At 36.1% G+C, this 17,422-nt stretch overlaps 1 long non-coding RNA gene across 2 annotated transcripts in view; it reads right to left on the bottom strand.

The window, feature by feature from the left end:
- The window catches only part of LOC116661276, a 203,122-nt gene that overhangs the window by 99,311 nt on the left and 86,389 nt on the right, over positions 1-17,422 (bottom strand). The window contains exon 3 of one of the 2 annotated variants that reach the window (XR_004317103.1): positions 13,281-13,406. The exons of the other annotated variant lie outside the window; for it this stretch is intronic. This is a non-coding gene — a long non-coding RNA (uncharacterized LOC116661276). The remainder of the gene's footprint in view (positions 1-13,280; positions 13,407-17,422) is intronic. 2 annotated transcript variants of the gene reach the window in all.

The raw sequence follows: 17,422 nt of genomic DNA, 5'->3' as shown, positions 1-17,422 counted from the left end.
TGCATGTATCTTTTCAAATTAGAATTTCCATCTTTTAAGATGTATACCCAGGAGTGGGATTACTGGATCATATGGCAATTCTATTTTTAGCTTTTTAAGGAATCTCCATACCGTTTTCCATAATGGCTGCACCAATTTACATTCCCATCAGCAGTGTAAGAGGGTTCCCTTTTCTCCACACCCTCTCCAGCATTTATTATTTTTCAACTTTTTGATGCTGGCCATTCTGACTAGTGTGAGATGATACTTCATTGTAGTTTTGATTTGTATTTCTCTAATCATTAAGGATGTTAAGCATCTTTTCATGTGCCTGATGGTCATCTGTATGTCGTCTTTGGAGAAATGTCTCTTTAGGTCTTCTGCCCAGTTTTTGATTGGGTTGTTACGAGCTGTTTGTATATTTTAGGTATTAACACTCTGTCAGTCACATTGTTTACAAATATTTTCTCCCATTCTTTTTTGTTTTGTTGATAGTTTCCTTTGCTGTGCAAAAGCTTGTAAGTTTGATTAGGTCCCATTTGTTTATTTTAGCTTTCATTTCTTCTGCCTTCAGAGAATGATCTAAGAAAATATTGCTACAGTTTATGTCTGAGAATATTTTGCCTATGTTCTCTTCTAGCTTTATGGTCTAATGTCTTACATTTAAACCATTTTGAGTTTATTTTTGTATATGGTGTGAGGGAGTGTCTGCTCCTTCATTTTCCAGAAAGATGAACACGGTGGAGGTGAAAATGTGCCTCTCAGTTCTCCCAGTGCAAGGAGTATAATTAATTGACATCTACTGATTCTCTCTAAAATCAATCAGTAAGTTGGTGCCAGGGCCATGCGTCTGATGAGCTGATAACTGAGCCTAGCAGGGATATCGAGGCAGGCCCCTTTCTGAGAAATACAGGTCGATGCTAATGGGTGCCTTGGCTTGAAGGCTTCTCATCAAAATTATTTTAAAACTGCTCTAGTCTTCAGGCCTTTCCTGTCCCACCTTCCTTCCTCCCCCCTCCCTCATAAGAATAAATGTGCTTCATGGTATGAGGGCTTTCTATTTCATTTTTTTCCAGTTTTATAGTGATTAATTTACATGTATCACTGTAAAAGTTTAAGGTGAACAGTGTAATGGTTTGACTTACATATACTCTAAAGTAATTACTGCAATAAGCTTAGTTAGCATCCATTATCTCATATAGACACAAGAAAAGAGAAAAGGAAAAAAATTCCTTGTGATGAGGATTCTTAGGATTTTCTCCTTTAACTACTTTTACACATATCATACAGCAGTGTTAACTGTAGTCATCATGCTGTATGTGACATCCCTAGAACTTATTTTTTGTGTTTCATCCATATATGTGCATATATATATAGAGAGAGGTATAGTCAGTTTACAGTATTGTGTCAGTGTCTAGGGTACAGCATAATGCTTCAGTCATATGTGAACATACACATTTGTTTTCATATTCTTTTTCACCATAAGTTACTACAGATATCGAATATAGTTCCCTGTGCTATACAGCATGAACTTGTTGTTTCTCTATTCTATATATATCAGTTAGTATCTGCAAATCTCTAACTCCCAATTTATCCCCTCCCCCACCACCCCAGTATCCACAAGTTTGCTCTCGGTCTGAGAGTCTGTTTCTGCTTTGCAAATAAGTTTGTCTTTTTTTTTTTTTGATTCCACGTATAAGTGATATTATATGGTTTTTTTTTTCTTTTTCTAGCTTATTTCACTTAGAATGACAATCTCCAGGTCCATCCATGTTGCTGCAAATGGCATTATTTTATTCTTTTTTATGGCTGAGTAGTATTTCATTGTATAAATATACCACAGCTTCTTTATCCATTTATCTCTCGATGGACATTTAGGTTGTTTCCATGTCTTGCCTATTGTAAATAGTGCTGCTGTGAACGTTGGGGTGCATGTATCCCTAATACTTATTTATCTTGTAATTGGTAGTTTGACCACCTTTCTTCACTTCCTCCTTTCCCCAACTCCTGGCCATAAATCTGATCAGTTTTTTTTTTTTTAAAGAAATACCATACATAAGTGAGATACTAGAGTCTTTGTCTTTCACTGTCTTATTTCACTGTCTGACTTAGCATAATGCTCTCAAGGTCCAATCATATGTTTGCAAATGGCAGGATTTCCTTGCTTTTTTATGGTCAAATAATACCCTATTGTGTGTATATGTATGCATGTGTGTATACACAAACACACACACCCCCCCTCTTTATCCATTCATCCATCAGTGGATGCTTAGGTTGTATCCATGTCTTGACTGTTGTAAATAAAGCTGCTACAAACATGCAGGTGCCAATACCTATTAAAGTTAGTGTCTTAGTTTACTTTGTATATATTCCCAGAAGTAGAACTGCTAGATCATATGGTAGTTCTATTTTTAATTTTTTAAGGATCCTCCAGCCTATCTTCCCTAGTGGCTGCACCAGTTTACAATCCCAACAACAGTGTAAAAGCGCTCTATATTCTCCACATCCTCGCCAGCATTTGCATATCTTGTCTTTTTAATGATGGCCATCCTAAGAGGCATGAGATGATATCACACTGTGGTCTTGATTTGCATTTCCCTAATGACTAGTGATACTGAGCATCTTTTCATGTACCTGTTGGACTTCACTATATCTTCTTTGGAGAAGTCTATTCAAGTCTTTTTGCCCATTTTTTTAACTGGACTTTTTTTTGCTATTGAGTTGTATGAATTCTTTATATGTTTTGGATATTAACTCGTTTTCAGATATGTGCAAATGTTTTCATGTTCCATAGGTTGTCTTTTCACTTTGTTGATGGTTTCTTCTGCTGTGCAGGTTTTTTTCTTTTTTAACATTTTAATTGATTTATAATCATTTTACAATGTTGTGTCAAATTCCAGTGTAGAGCACAATTTTTCAGTTATACACGAACATATATTCATTGTCACATTTTTTTCTCTGTGAGCTACCATAAGATCTTGACTGGATATAATCCCATTTATTTTTTATTTTGTTGTTTGTGCTTTAGGTGTCATATCCAAAAAAAAAAAAAAAAATCATTGCCAGGACCCACGTCCAGGAGATTTTTTTCCCTATATTTTCCTCTAGGAGTTTCATGGCTTCAGGTCTTATATATAAGTGTTTAATCCATTTCTAGTTAATTTTTGTGTGTGGTATAAGACAGGGGGTCTAGTTTCATTCTTTTACATGTGAATATCCAATTTCCCCAACACCATTTACTAAAGAGACTATCTTTTCTCCATTAAGCATCTTGGCTCCCTTGTTAAATATTAATTGACTTGGGTTTATTCCTAGGCTCTAAATTCTGTTCAATTGGTCTGTCTGTTTTATGCAAATATCACACTGTTTTGATTACTGTAGCTTTATAATCTGCCATGAAATTAGGAAGTGTGACGCCTCTCACTTTGTTCTTCTTTCTCAAGAATGTTTTGGCTATTTGGGGTCTTTCATGTTTCCATACAAATTTTAGAATTATTTATTCTAGTTGTGTTAAAAAAAATCCATTGGAATTTTCTTTTTATTGAAGTAGAGTCAGTTTACACTGTGTCAATTTCTGGTGTACAGAGTAATAGTTCAGGCATACATATATTCCTTTTCATATTCTTTTTCATTATAGGTTACTACAAGATACCAAATATAGTTTCCTGTGCTATACAGTATAAACTTATTATTTATCTATTTTATATATAGTAGGTAGTATCTGCAAATCTGAAACTCCCAATTGGAATTTTGATAGGGATTACATTGAATCTGTAGATTACCTTGGGTAGTGTGGTCATTTTAACAATATTGATTCTTCCACTCCATGGTCATGGGGTACCTTTCATTTATTTGTGTCATCTTTGATTGCTGTCATCATGTCTTGTAGTTTTCAGAGTTGAGGTCTTTCACCTCCCTGGTTAAGTTTTTTCCAAAATATTTTATTGTTTTTGATGCTGTCATAAATGGGATCACTTTGTTTCTCTTTCAGATGATTCCTTGTTAGTGTATAGAAATACTATTCATTTTTTGTATATTAATTGTGTATCCTGTATCTTTACTGAAGCTTTCATTAGATCTAACAGTTTTTTTGGTATGGTCTTTAGGATTTTCTATATATAAAATCAGGTCCTCTGAAAAGTTTTATTTCTTCCTTTCCCATTCTGATGCCTTCTCTTTTTCTTGCCTGATTGCTCTAGCAGGGCCTTTCAGAACTATGTTGAATAGGAGTGGTCACAGTGGGCACCCTTGTCTTGTTCCTGATTTTAGACAAAAAGCTTTCAATCTTTCACTGTTGAGTATAATATTAGCTGTGGGCTTATCATAAGTGTCCTTTATTATGTTGTAGTATGTTCCTTCTATACCAAATTTAAGAGTTTTTATCATGAAAAAATTGAATTTTGTCAGATGCTTTTTCTGCATATATTGAGATGACCATATGATCTTTTTTCATTCTATTAATATGTTTCACATTGATTGATTTGCATACATTGAACCACCCTTGCATCCCAGGTAAAAATCCCATTTTATCATGGTGAATGCTTCTTTTAATACACTGTTAAATTCAGATTTCTAGTATTTTATTGAGAATATTTACATCTGTATTCATCAAGGATATTAGTCTGTAGTTTTCTTTTCTGGAACATACTTTCCTGGCTTTGGTGTCAGGGTAATAATGCTAGCCTCGTAAAATGAATTTGGGAGCATTCCCTCCTCTTCAATTTTTTGGAAGGGTTTGAGAAGGATTGACATTAATTCTTCCTTAAATATTTGGCAGAAGTGACTAGTGAAGCCATCTGGTCCTGGGCTTTTCATCATTGAATCAGTATCAAAAAAAAAAAAAAAAATCTCTCAATCTCCTTACTAGCAGTGGGCCTATTCAGACTTTGTATTTCTTCCTGCTTTAGTCTTGGTAGTCTGTATGCTTCTAAGAATTTTTCCATTTCTTCTAGACTATCCTGTTTGTTAATGTATATTGTTCATGGTAGCTTCTTATGATTCATTTATTTCAGTGGTGGCAGTTGTAAGACCTCCTTTTGCATTTATAATTTTGATATGGGCCTTTTTTTTTAACTTGGACAAATCTACAGCTAGATTAACCCTTTTGTTTATCTTTTCAAAGATCCAACTCTGGTTAATCTTTACTATTGTTTTCCAGTTCTCTACTCTATTTTTGCTCCAGTTTTTATTAAAGGCATACCATGGAAACATTGCAGGTTTGTTTTCAGACTACTGCAATATAGCAAATATTCCATAAAAGTGAGTCAAAAATTTTTTTATTTTCCAGCTCATACATTACATTTATACTATAGTCTATTAAGTGTACAATAGCATCATGTCTTAAAATACCAATGTACATACCTTAATTTAAAATAATGCTGTTAGGAAAATGGCATGATAGACTTGATTGATACAAGGTTGCAACACAACTTTAATTTGTAAAATACATAATATCTGCAGTGCATAATGAGGTGAAGTGCAGTAAAACAAGCTGTGCTTGTGTTTCCTTCCGCTAGTGTGGGGCTCAGTTTGTCCTTTTTCTAGTGCTTTAAGACACAGCTGTTTACTTGAAATCTTCCTTACTTTTTAATATAGGTGTTTATTACCATGAAGTTCGTCTTAGAACTTCTTTTGCTGCATCCCATAAGTTTTGGTATGTAGTGCTTCCATTTTCATATCTCTAGTTACTTTATTATTTCCCCTTGAATTTCTTCTTTGGTCCATTAGTTGTTTAGGAGAGTGGTTAATGTCCAGATATTAATAAATTTTAATTTTCCTCTTGTTATTTATTTCTAGTTTCATACCACTGTGGGCAGAGAAGATACTTGATTATGATTTCGGCCGTCTTGAATTTGCTAAGACTTGTGGTGTATCCCAGAATATGTTCATGTGCACTTAAGAATGTATATTTTGCTGTTGTCAAATAGAATGAGTTGTATATGGTCTGTAGTGTTGATCATACCCACTCTCTCCTTATTGATTCTTAGTCTGAAGGATCTATCTAGTATTGTATTGAAGTTCCCTGCCATTATTATATTGCTCTTCATTTCTCTCATTCTCTGTTAGTTTTTGCTTTATATATTTAGGTGCTCTGATGGTGGGCTTGTAAATAGTTAAAATTGTTACATCTTCATGTAGTGGCCCCTTTATCATTATATAATACCTTCTTTGTCTCTTTTTACCATGTTTAGTTTAAACTCTTTTTCTCATATAAGTATAGCTATCCTTTTTTTGGTGACCATTTTACTAGAAATATGTTTTTCTGTCCCTTCACTGTTTATGTCTGTCTTTAAGGCTAAAGAAAGTCATTTGTAGGTGGCATATTGTTGGATCTAGCTTTTATATCCATTCAGTCAGTCTATGTCTTTTGACTGGGGAATTTAATCTATTTAGGTTTAAAGTAATTTAATAATTTAATAAGTAAGAACTTACTGTTGCTAGTTTCTGGTTGTTCAGAAGCTTTTATCTTGATTTTTTTTTTCATTTGATATCTTGTGGTACCAGTATGCTTTGACTTTTATATCATATTATTTCGTGTAATTACTATAGGTTTTTCCCTTGTGGTTACCATGAGGCTTACCGAAAATATCTTAGAATTATAACTCCCTGTTTTAAACTAGTAACAATTTAAGTTCAACAGAATTGCTAAGCCTTACACTGTTACTTCTTCCCTTCACAGCTTAGGTTTACTGATGCTACAATTAACATCGTTTATATTGTGCAGCTGATAAAAGGTTATTGTACTTATTATCATTGTTACATTTGTTTTTCAACTTTTGAATCAGAGTTGTAAATGAATTACAAACCACCATTACCCCATTAAAAAATCCAACTTTGAGTATTTATTTACCATCACCAGTGAATTTTACACTCCCTCTTCATATTTTTATGATGTCAGTGTCTTTTTTATTTCCAAAGAACTCTTTGGCATTTCCTGTAAGGTAGGTCTAGTTGTGGTAAATTCTCTAAGCATTTGTTTGTTCAGGAAAAGTCTTTATGCCACCTTCATCTCTGAAAGACAGCTTCACTGGATGTATAGTATCCTTGTCTGCCAAGTTTTCTCTTTCAGTATCCTTAGTATATCATCCCATTTTTTTTTTCTTGCCTGAAAAGTGTCTGTTAAGAAATTCACTGATAGTCTTATGAAGGTTCCCTTGTATATATCTTACTGCTTTTAAAAGCCTTTGTCTTTGAGTTTTGACAATTTAATTATGTGTCTCAGTGTGTCTTTTCAGCATCTTGGACCTGGATGGCTATTTCTCTCCTAGGTTTAGGAAGTTTTCAACCATTATTGCTCTAAATATACTTTGTGTTCCTTTCTCCTCTTTTTAGGATTCTCATAATGTGACTTTCTTTTCATCATGTCCTATAAGCCCTGTAAGCTTTTAGAAGTCTTTTTTGTGTGTCCTCTGACTGGATATTGTCAAATATCCAATCTTTCAGGTTGCTGATTCTTCCTTCTGATGATTGAATCTGCTTTTGAAGCTCTCTATTGAATTCTTAGGTCAGTTATTGTATTTTTTTTAGCACTAGGATTTTGGGGTTTTTTTTCTTGGTTTCTATTTGTCATTTTCCTAATTTGTCTGTGTTCCTGGAGTTCACTTAACATTTTAAAGAGAATTATTCCCAATTCCCTGTCTGACAGTTCATTGATCTTCATTTCTTTAGAATCAGTAATTAGAGCTCTATTAGTTTCCTTTGGTAGTGTCATAATTACCTGATTTTTCATGATCCTTGATTCCTTACATCAATATCTATGCATCTGAATAAGTAGTTTTTGCTTCCAGACTTTGTAGGTTCTTTTTGCCATAGACCATTCTTCACCAGTAAGTCCAGTCTGGGTTTCTGGACATGTCTTTTGCTAACATCCTTGGGCAGGCTGAGCCTGCTATTAGGTTCTATTTTTGAGCAAAGCAGCTGTTTAAGCTTGGAGGTTTGGAGGGGGGTGGTGTGCCACTGGCTAGAACTGCTGGCTTTGTTCCCTGCCCAAATGTAACTGCAGGCTTGGCTTTGTAGTGGCCTGGTCTCTGGTGAGGCTTACTAACTGCGGGGACCGGGTACTACGATATTCAGCAATAAGTAGGGTTACGAGTAGCTTGGCAGGGCAGCAGAACGCAACTCAGGGCCTGGCATTGATTGCTTGGGGACCTGAGTCAGGCAAAAATGTACCTGTATAGCTGTGTCAGGTGAGGCCACTGGTTTTGCTCTGCAGACGGGTTCAACCTTGGCTGTGCTCTAAGTGCCACTGTAATCAGGGCTACACAGCTTCTTGTGTGTTCTGGTAAGGTTCCCCTGTTAGGTGATCTGAAGGCTATGCTCAGCAATAAGTTACAGATTAGTTTCCCTGCCTGAGTGCAGCTTCAAGGCTAATTCTCTTTGTGATCCTGACTCAAGCCAATCCATGCTCCAAGTTCCCTGGTTGAACAAGGCCACTGGCTTGGCTATGGGGACCATACTCTGCAGTGGGCAGGACTGACTCTGGCTCCTGTCTGCTTAGGGTGATGAGGGTCTACTTCAGGCAACTCTAAAATTTTTCCCCAAGTTTTTCTAATTGGGAGGAGCTGGGAGCTCTGATTTGTAGCTGATAGAGCTATGAATTAATTCCCCTACCTGGTTATAGAAAGGGATCTCCTCCACACCTGGTACTGGCTCTGTTCTGTCCTGCCTCTTAACCCAGCAACTCTTATGTATCTTCCAAGTGTTCTCACCAGCCCTTCCTGTCAGATGCGATTCAGGGCCATGCTCCCCTGCAGGTGGGGCTGTGACTCAGCCTCGTGCCTGGCTGTGGACAGACCAAGCTCTAGGACCGGCAAACCTAAACTCAGGGACCTGAATTAAGCAGACCTGCACCCCTCCAATTTCCTTGGTCAGACTCTTTCCTTGACTTGGTCGTGCAGATGAGCAAAGCCACTTACTGGGACTACTTAAGCCCTTCAGGTCGGAACTCAGCTTGTTGTTGGAAGCCTCCTCTCCCTGCTTCTCAGTGTCCATCAGGTTCCCTGTGGTTGAGCCCCACACATTCCTCTGTGATCCCTGTGGGGAGAAATCAGAGTGGAGGCTACAACAAAGCAATCCACAATGATGTAAGAGTGTGACGTCACCTCTGGGATCTCCTCCTCACTAGAGGAACCATGGATTCAGGGGAGAACTCTTGGTGTGGTGCTGTGCAGGCCTGAGAGGGGGCAGTGTCATCATGGTGTAGGTGTTCCCCTTACCCTCTTAATGCAGTCTGTCCCAGTGCCTATGGTGAAGAGAGCTGCTTCAAGTCCAAGTTCTAGGATGATTTAAATGGCGTCTTGTCCAGGCATGGTTGTTAGCTGCTCTTACGAGGAAGAGCAAAGTCAGGAATGACTGATGTCGCCATCTTTGTGATATTATTTTTCATAGCTTTTCCAATTTCTGGTTCCCTTGCCTTTTCTAACTCACAATCATTTCCTTAATAATGCTCTATCCCATCTTGGGGTCTGCTGCTCAGAGAATCCAGGAAAAAATCTTGTCTTCTAGAGTGGCTTGTGCACTGTCTTGTACTTGGATATTTCTTATGCGTTTTTCCCCATAAATGAGCAAAGCAATTAACAAAATGATATATACAAAGCAGAGCAAGATACGAAAATGTAAAGGCTTCAATGTTACCTGTCTTGTTCTGAATACATGTGGTATATCTTATGATAATTATTATTAAGCTTTTTAATAGCTAAGTTTTATACCAAATTAAATTTAACTAGTAGAGGAAATGGTTTATCCTGGAAATTCTCTTCCCTATGTAATCTGATCAGAGAGTCTCATTTTCCATATAGTTTTAAAATAAGAAGGGAAGAAATTCACCACCACTGACTCCTATTTGTACAGTACTACCATTGCAATCTCTCCTTTGTTCTATCTTAAACAATTCAGAAAAATCAGTTATTACTGTTTCCATTTAAAATATTATAAAACTAAAACTTTAAAAGTTAAAATGGATCACTCAAAAGCATATCAAGAGGTACAAAGCTAAGACTTAACTCCAGATGTACTAAAAATAATCTAAGTACTTTTCATTTCTTTTTGATTCAAACCTCCTGGCATTATCATTATCTTAGCTGACCTGAGATAAAATTAAAGCCAACACATTTTGTTAACATATTGCCAGATGCCTAATATGTTGAAGGGGCATATTCTGCAGTGAAAAAATTATCTTAGTAAATACACTACAATATGAAGTAAAAATCTAGAAAGTACATATGATGACTATAAATTTTTTTTATGAAGTTAAAAATACTCTTACCATATAATCCAGTGAGTCAATACCTAGGTATTTATCCAAGAAAATTGAAGAGTTATGTCCACACAAAACCTGTGAGTGAATATTTCTGACTGCTTTATCCGTAATCATTCAAGCTGGAAACAACCCAAATATTCATCAGCAGGTGAATAGATAAATAGAGTATGTCCATTCAATGGACTACTACTCAGTACTAAAAAAAGAGCAAATTTCCCCATACATAAAACAACATGGATATATCTTAAAAGCATTGTGTTACCTGAAGAAAGTCAAACCCATAGTATGATTCCATTATTTATGTTATTTGGGGAAAGGTAAAATTATAGGGACAGTCATCAGATCAGTGGTTACGGGAGCTAGTGGTAGAGGAGCAGGTTAGCCACAAACTTTAGGAAGTGATGGAAATGTTCTATATTCTGAGACAATGGTTACATGACTTTATACATTTGTCAAAAATTCAAAGAACTACACAGCTAAAGGGTGTATTTTACTCTATATAAATTATACCTCAAAAACCCAACTTAGAATATAGAAAACATAGGACTTATAAAGTGTTAAAATGTCTGAATAAGTGGTAAAACATATGTACCACCTCTGTTTTTGAAAAGTATGTCTAAATGTATGCATTTTCAAATTAATCACAAAATTCAGTACAATTATAATCAAAATTCCTTGTAATGTCTCAAGCAATTTCTTACATTTATATGGAAGAGCTAAAGACTAGATTAAGTATGGTATTTTGAAGGAGCACAGGCTGGGGTCACTTCCTTTAATTAGATATCAAGACATGGTAAAGCTGTAGTAATTAAAATGTGTGCTATTGGCTCAGGGAAAGACAGATCAATAGGAAAACACAGTACTCAAGAAGAGACTAAAGTCTTTGTGGGATATATATATATATATATACTGGAGAAGGTATTGAAAATCAGAGAGGGAGAGGTATTACTCAGTAGACAGTGTCAGAGCAATCCGTTTCCATTATAAAATTAGATGCTTGAGTCAAAACATGCACAAAACTACTACGTATATGATATAAACCTAAACACGAAAGAAAAACTTTAAAACTATATTATTATAACATTTGGGCAGGGAATATTTTGCTTGAAAAAAACATAAATCATAATCTGCCTATAATATTTAAAACTTCTACAGCAAAAAGGGACCATAACATTAAAAGAAGAGAAATAAACTGAAAAATACAACCAATATGCACTACAGGCAGTAGAAAAAAATTCAAATTCCTATTAATCAATAAGAATATGACAAATAATCCATTAGTAAATGGGCAAAGGATGTAGGTATGCGTAAGTCAAGAAAGGAAAAAAAAAACTGGGCAAAGAAGAAAACAGACAGCATCAGTGGTTGGGAAAATTGCAAAACAAAACAAGATGTCACTTCAAACCCATTATTTTGGCAAAAGTTATAGTAATGCCAAATCACATGAGGATATGAGAATGAAAATCTCATCCACAGCTGGTGGGAGTATATACTGGTTTTGAAGGGCAATTTGGCAATGTCTCTTCAAGCTGAAAATAAGCATATCCTACAACCCAGCAGTTCCATTCCTCAGCATACTCTCACACATGCATGTAAGATGTATGCACAGGGACATACCTCAGCATTGTTTGTAACAGGGGAAAATGAAAACAATGCAAATAGCTGTCAATAAAGATATAGAGAATCAAAACCACAGTGCACATATACAGTGGAATATGAGTTAGTGCCAAAATAAATAGCATCACTAGATCTGAATGGTTTAACGTGCATGAAGTAATTAATAATCTTATCAAGAGCCTTTAATACAGATAACTTGCTCCTTTCCCAACTAGCATTTCCACTTGTTTTAGTTCCATCCAGCTATTACTCATTGAAGGATTATGCAGCTGTTTTCTGTGCATTAAAAGCTTACACATTCTTCAATGCTGAGCACAGATTGTAATTTCTATATGAATATTTCCTAATATTTCATTGATAGAACTTGTATTTCTCTCCTCTGGATACTTGAAAATCAAAAGGCCTCAGAAATTATGGTTTAGTATCCTCATTATATATACTCAAGAGCACCAAATGCATAGAGATTGACCTAACCAAAAACTAACGTCCTCATGACAAAAATACCTTGTTTCTGTAGATTGCCACCAAAGTCTTGGCCATTGACTATCTACATCTGTTGAACTGGTGCTATGTAAAAAAAATTCCCATTCTGGCAGAAGAAGAAATTTCATTCTATTTTTGCAAACTTTGGGTATACATTGTGACGGGTTAAGTGCAAAAAAGATTGTAAATAACTTACAGCTGTGCTCAAATTTCAAAATTTGCTCCCCAAACCACAAGCAACAGAGTTCTGCTTATATCAAGGTTGCTGCTTTGAATGGGATGTGTCTACTAGAACATAACTAAGTTATAAAATCTTAATTTAAAAAAGTCTTCACTCTTTCCAGTAAAGGAATCACTACTTTTTGGAATGTTATTCATTAATATACAAATATCCCCGATTTGAATATTATAAGCTAGTAGCCTAGCTTGTGAAACAGTCTGACAAACGTTGAATCTAATCATTAGCAACCCTTTATAAATGTAAACACCTCTCATCTCCTGGCAGGCTGCCTGAATCATTAAATACCACCTCTTGTGGATATTACAGCCATAAAATGTTATTTGGCTGGGCTGTTGTGTTTTACTTAGCTGGGGGGGTGGGATACGGATATTTTGGTGTGCTACTAATAAAAGAGTACAACTATTGATTCCAAAACTGCAAAATGATGGTGTAAAAATCACAGGATTAGAGTATCTTGGTCATTTCCTTATGTCCCTCTAGATAAAAGTTTTGTGGTGATTAATTTTGTGTCAACTTGACTGGGCCACAGGGTGCCAGGATAGCTAGTTAAATGTTCTGAGGGTGTTTCTGGGTGAGTTAGCATTTGAATCAGGAGTTTGAGGAAGGAAGATTGTCTTTCCCAGTGGAGGTGGGCCTCGTCCAATCTGTTGAAGACCTGATTAGAACAATACCAGTAAAGGAGAATGAGCTCCCTCCACTTACCTGTCTTGGAGCTGGACCACAGGTCTCCTTCTGCCTTCAGGCTAGAACTTAACCATCGGCTCTCCTGGGTCTTCAGTTCCCCAACTGTACATCTTAACATTCTTCCATAATCCTATGAGCTAATTCCTTAAAATAAGTAAATAAATTAACAGGTCTATAGATCCACCCATGGAACCCTATGGATTATGTTTCTATGGAGAACTCTAATACAGGTGTGAATGAGGGGAAAGAATAAGAATCATTATTTTTCAGTGTCATTCATTTACAGTCCACACTAGCTATACATGCACACACACACATTCATACACAAATCTGTAAATCCCTTGTATTTATAGGTTGTTTAACCATTAGGATGTAACTTGCAACCAGTTCTCATACACCTTCAATTGCAGAATTTTAAAATTTAGTCATTTTAACACAGACACATTTCCTCTTTTGCTGTGGGATATAAGACTTTTACTACAGCCTTCGGGATATGGCATACATGTGCTCAGCAGAGCTTTTACTTAAAACTCCGTTCCAACAGACCCCACCAAGAATAGGTTTGTGGTTGCTTCTCACTCCTCTTCCCTGTTTCCAAGTGATCTTTACTCTCTAAACAGACCAGCTTTCTGTAACCATTGCTTTAGCTGTTTGCTAAGGATGTTTTTCTGAGATGGCTATCTCCGGCCTTCACGTTGCTGGGGGCTTCTGTCTGCCTTCTGCCCAGACCTTTCCACTCCATTTGGAAGTAGAGCATTGCCAGCACAGATAGTGCTATGTAAAAAATTCCCATTCTGGCAGAATTGATTAATTTGAAAATGTATATATTTAGTCATACTTTTCAAAAACAGAGGTTGTACATACGTTTTACCATTTATTCAGACATTTTAACATTTTATAAGTCCTATATTTTCTATATTCTGAATTTTTGAGGTATAATTTATATAGAGTAAAAAATTCCCATTCATGGCCTCGAGTGTCCAGCTCTCCCTCCCCTGTCTGCAGCCAAAATTATCTTATACCACATAAGACTACTCTACCCATTCAATATGATAGCACCACTCTGTTGGCCAGAGGCTGTAAAATGGTACACAAGACATCTGACCCCATGGAGCTTACAGTCCAATGGAGGATTCAGACATTAAACAGACAAATACTATGTAATTTCAAATTGAAGCAAGTGTTACAAAGAAAAAACAGATACAGTAGGTTTCTTCCCTTTTGAACGCCTTCGTTATTGACCTGAGGGTCTGTAACAGCTCGACAGGGTAAAATGAAGAAGGAATTAGGGTGATACAATGACTGTGTAATTCATTTCCCCAGGTTCCTCCTACCACGGATACCATAAGGCTGAGAGCAGAGGAAAAAATCCTCTCTACTCTGAGTCCTTAGGGATAAAGTTGTGTATTAGACATGTCTAGAAAATCTATTTTTCAAGTTCTTTTACTTTATTACCATCTTTTCTAGTTCTACTGACTTCCATCTTATAGCCACCGTATTTCTCTGATTAGCTCACTTACTACTTTATTAGCCTTGACATATCTCCATTCTGTGCTTTAATCTGTGGTCCACAGTGATGGGGTTTTAAAGCAGTGCTCATTTGCATGTCTTAACAGAAACAATAGAAACTCCCTGTATTAAGTTAACTCTCAATTTTTTATACCTTATCTTCCCCAAAGAGCTCTATTAAAAAAAAAAAAAATCCCAGTGGATCCATTAGCACATGGATGGGATGCATTATGCTCTGTGCAAAATACCATAATACCTCATCCTCTTCCTGTTGCCCCCACTCATCCTTGCTGACCCTCAACCAGTTTGTGTACTCCAGCTTTACCTTTGTGGAATGAATAGTTTGCATGTGGTACCTACCTCAGGTGAGGTGAGGGTTAAGGCAGGGATCCTTACAGAACCAGGGATTGTTATCAGGGTAGAAGTGTCTTTTATTTGGCCTTCCCACAGAATCCATTCGGCACTCATACATTGCATGAATACCTGTTTGCCTCCAGCATATCTTAGACTTTGTGACTGACACAGCTTGAGCCATCAAACTGAGATGTACATTTATCAATGCCTACTGTTTTATGGCTTATAAAATATTCTTACCAGGTTATTTTATACTTAAGACTTGACCATCCAATCCTTGAGAAACCACAGACTGAAGGAGAAGCATTAAAATATAAATATGATATTTTAATTAGGAAATAATATGAATAGAGTTGCTGACATACTGGTCCTTAAAAATTATGTTTCTGATTATTGACATGTTATTTCCATTATACTTTTTAATAATTTTTCACAATTAACATTCAATTAATCTTTTCCCTGTATGTGAATATGTAAGTAGTTGCTTCTTTTTTACTATTAGGGAATAATGCATTAGTGGACATCTTTGTCCACAGAGGCCTTCATTACTTTAGAATTTTTTCTTTAGTATGGTCTCCCAATTGAGAAATTACTAGGCATAAAGAATAAGCATGTTTCAGATTCATGAGACATAGTACCAGTTACCATCCCAAATGCTTATGTCTATTTATACTTAAAGATAAGCATCTCACAGTGCCTGTTTCAGCATAAACATGTAAGCTGGTATAGGTTTTAGAAATAATGTCATTACTTAAAAGTAAAGACATGGATAAAAATCTGAGTGAATAGATTGGTAGCTCAAAAGGCTAAACATGCTCTGAGTACCTTTTTTAATAAAGTCAGAGTTTAGGAAATCTGGGAAGACATTTCACACCTAAACCAAAAAAAAAAAAAAAAAAAAAAAAAGGCTTTCTCCAGAAACCAAGTACGAGAACTTTTCAACTGCCCTAAAAATCTATTCCATTTTAATAATCAAATACCACTAACCTATGTCAATGTCTTGTCCTCTCTGCCACCCCCATCCTGGTCCACACTCGCATCAACTCTCTTGACTTTCTCAATAGATGTGTAACTAACAAAGTAGAATTTCATTTGCTTAAAAAAGGTGATGAATTAGAGAGGAGCAAAACAGAAGCAGAGAAAGTATTTTCCCATTTTTACCTCTGCAAAAGGTTCTCATTATTCTTAAGATAATCTTAGCCTAAGGAAAACCCCTGACTTAAACATAAGACAAGATACAATAAACCTCCTAGAGCAAAATATAGGCAAAACATTATCTGACATACATCTCAAAAGTTTTCTCCTAGAAGAAATAAAAGAAAGAATAAACAAATGGGACCTAATGAAACTTAGAAGCTTCTGCACAGCAAAGGAAACCATAAGTAAAACAAAAAGACAACCTACGGAATGCGAAAAAATTTTTGCAAATGAAACCGACAAAGGCTTGATCTCCAGAATATATAAGCAGCTCATATGACTCAATAAGAAGAAAATAAACCACCCAATCCAAAAATGGGCAGAAGACCTAAACAAGCAATTCTCTAAGGAAGACATACAAATGATCAAAAGGCACATGAAAAAATGCTCAATATCACTAATTATCAGAGAAGTGCAAATCAAAACTACAATGAGGTATCACTTCACACCAGTCAGAATGGCCATCATTCAAAAGTCCACAAATGACAAATGCTGGAGAGGCTCTGGACAAAAGGGAACCCTCCTACACTGCTGGTGGGAATGCAGTTTGGTGCAGCCACTGTGGAAAACAGTATGGAGATTCCTCAAAAGACTAGGAATAGACTTACCATATGACCCAGGAATCCCGCTCCTGGGCTTATATCCAGAAGGAACCCTACTTCAGGATGACACCTGCACCCCAATGTTCATAGCAGCGTTATTTACAATAGCCAAGGCATGGAAACAGCCTAAATGTCCATCAACAGATGCCTGGATAAAGAAGAGGTGGTATATTTATACAATGGAATACTACTGAGCCATAAAAACTGACAACATAACGCCATTTGCAGCAACATGGATGCTCCTGGAGAATGTCATTCTAAGTGAAGTAAGCCAGAAAGAGAAAGAAAAATACCATATGAGATCACTCATATGTGGAATCTAAAAGCAACAACAACAACAACCAGCAAAGCATAAATACAGAACAGAAATAGACTCATAGACATAGAATATAGACTTGTGGTTGCCAAGGGGGTGGAGGGTGGGAAGAGATAGTCTGGGATTTCAAAATTGTAGAATAGATAGACAAGATTATACTGTATAGCACAGGGAAATATATA

Source organism: Camelus ferus, chromosome 3 (genome assembly GCF_009834535.1).
Source record: "Camelus ferus isolate YT-003-E chromosome 3, BCGSAC_Cfer_1.0, whole genome shotgun sequence".
Taxonomy (NCBI): Eukaryota; Metazoa; Chordata; class Mammalia; order Artiodactyla; family Camelidae; genus Camelus; species Camelus ferus.
The sequence above is the reverse complement of the archived record's forward strand: the minus strand, read 5'-3'. Positions and strand labels throughout refer to the sequence as shown.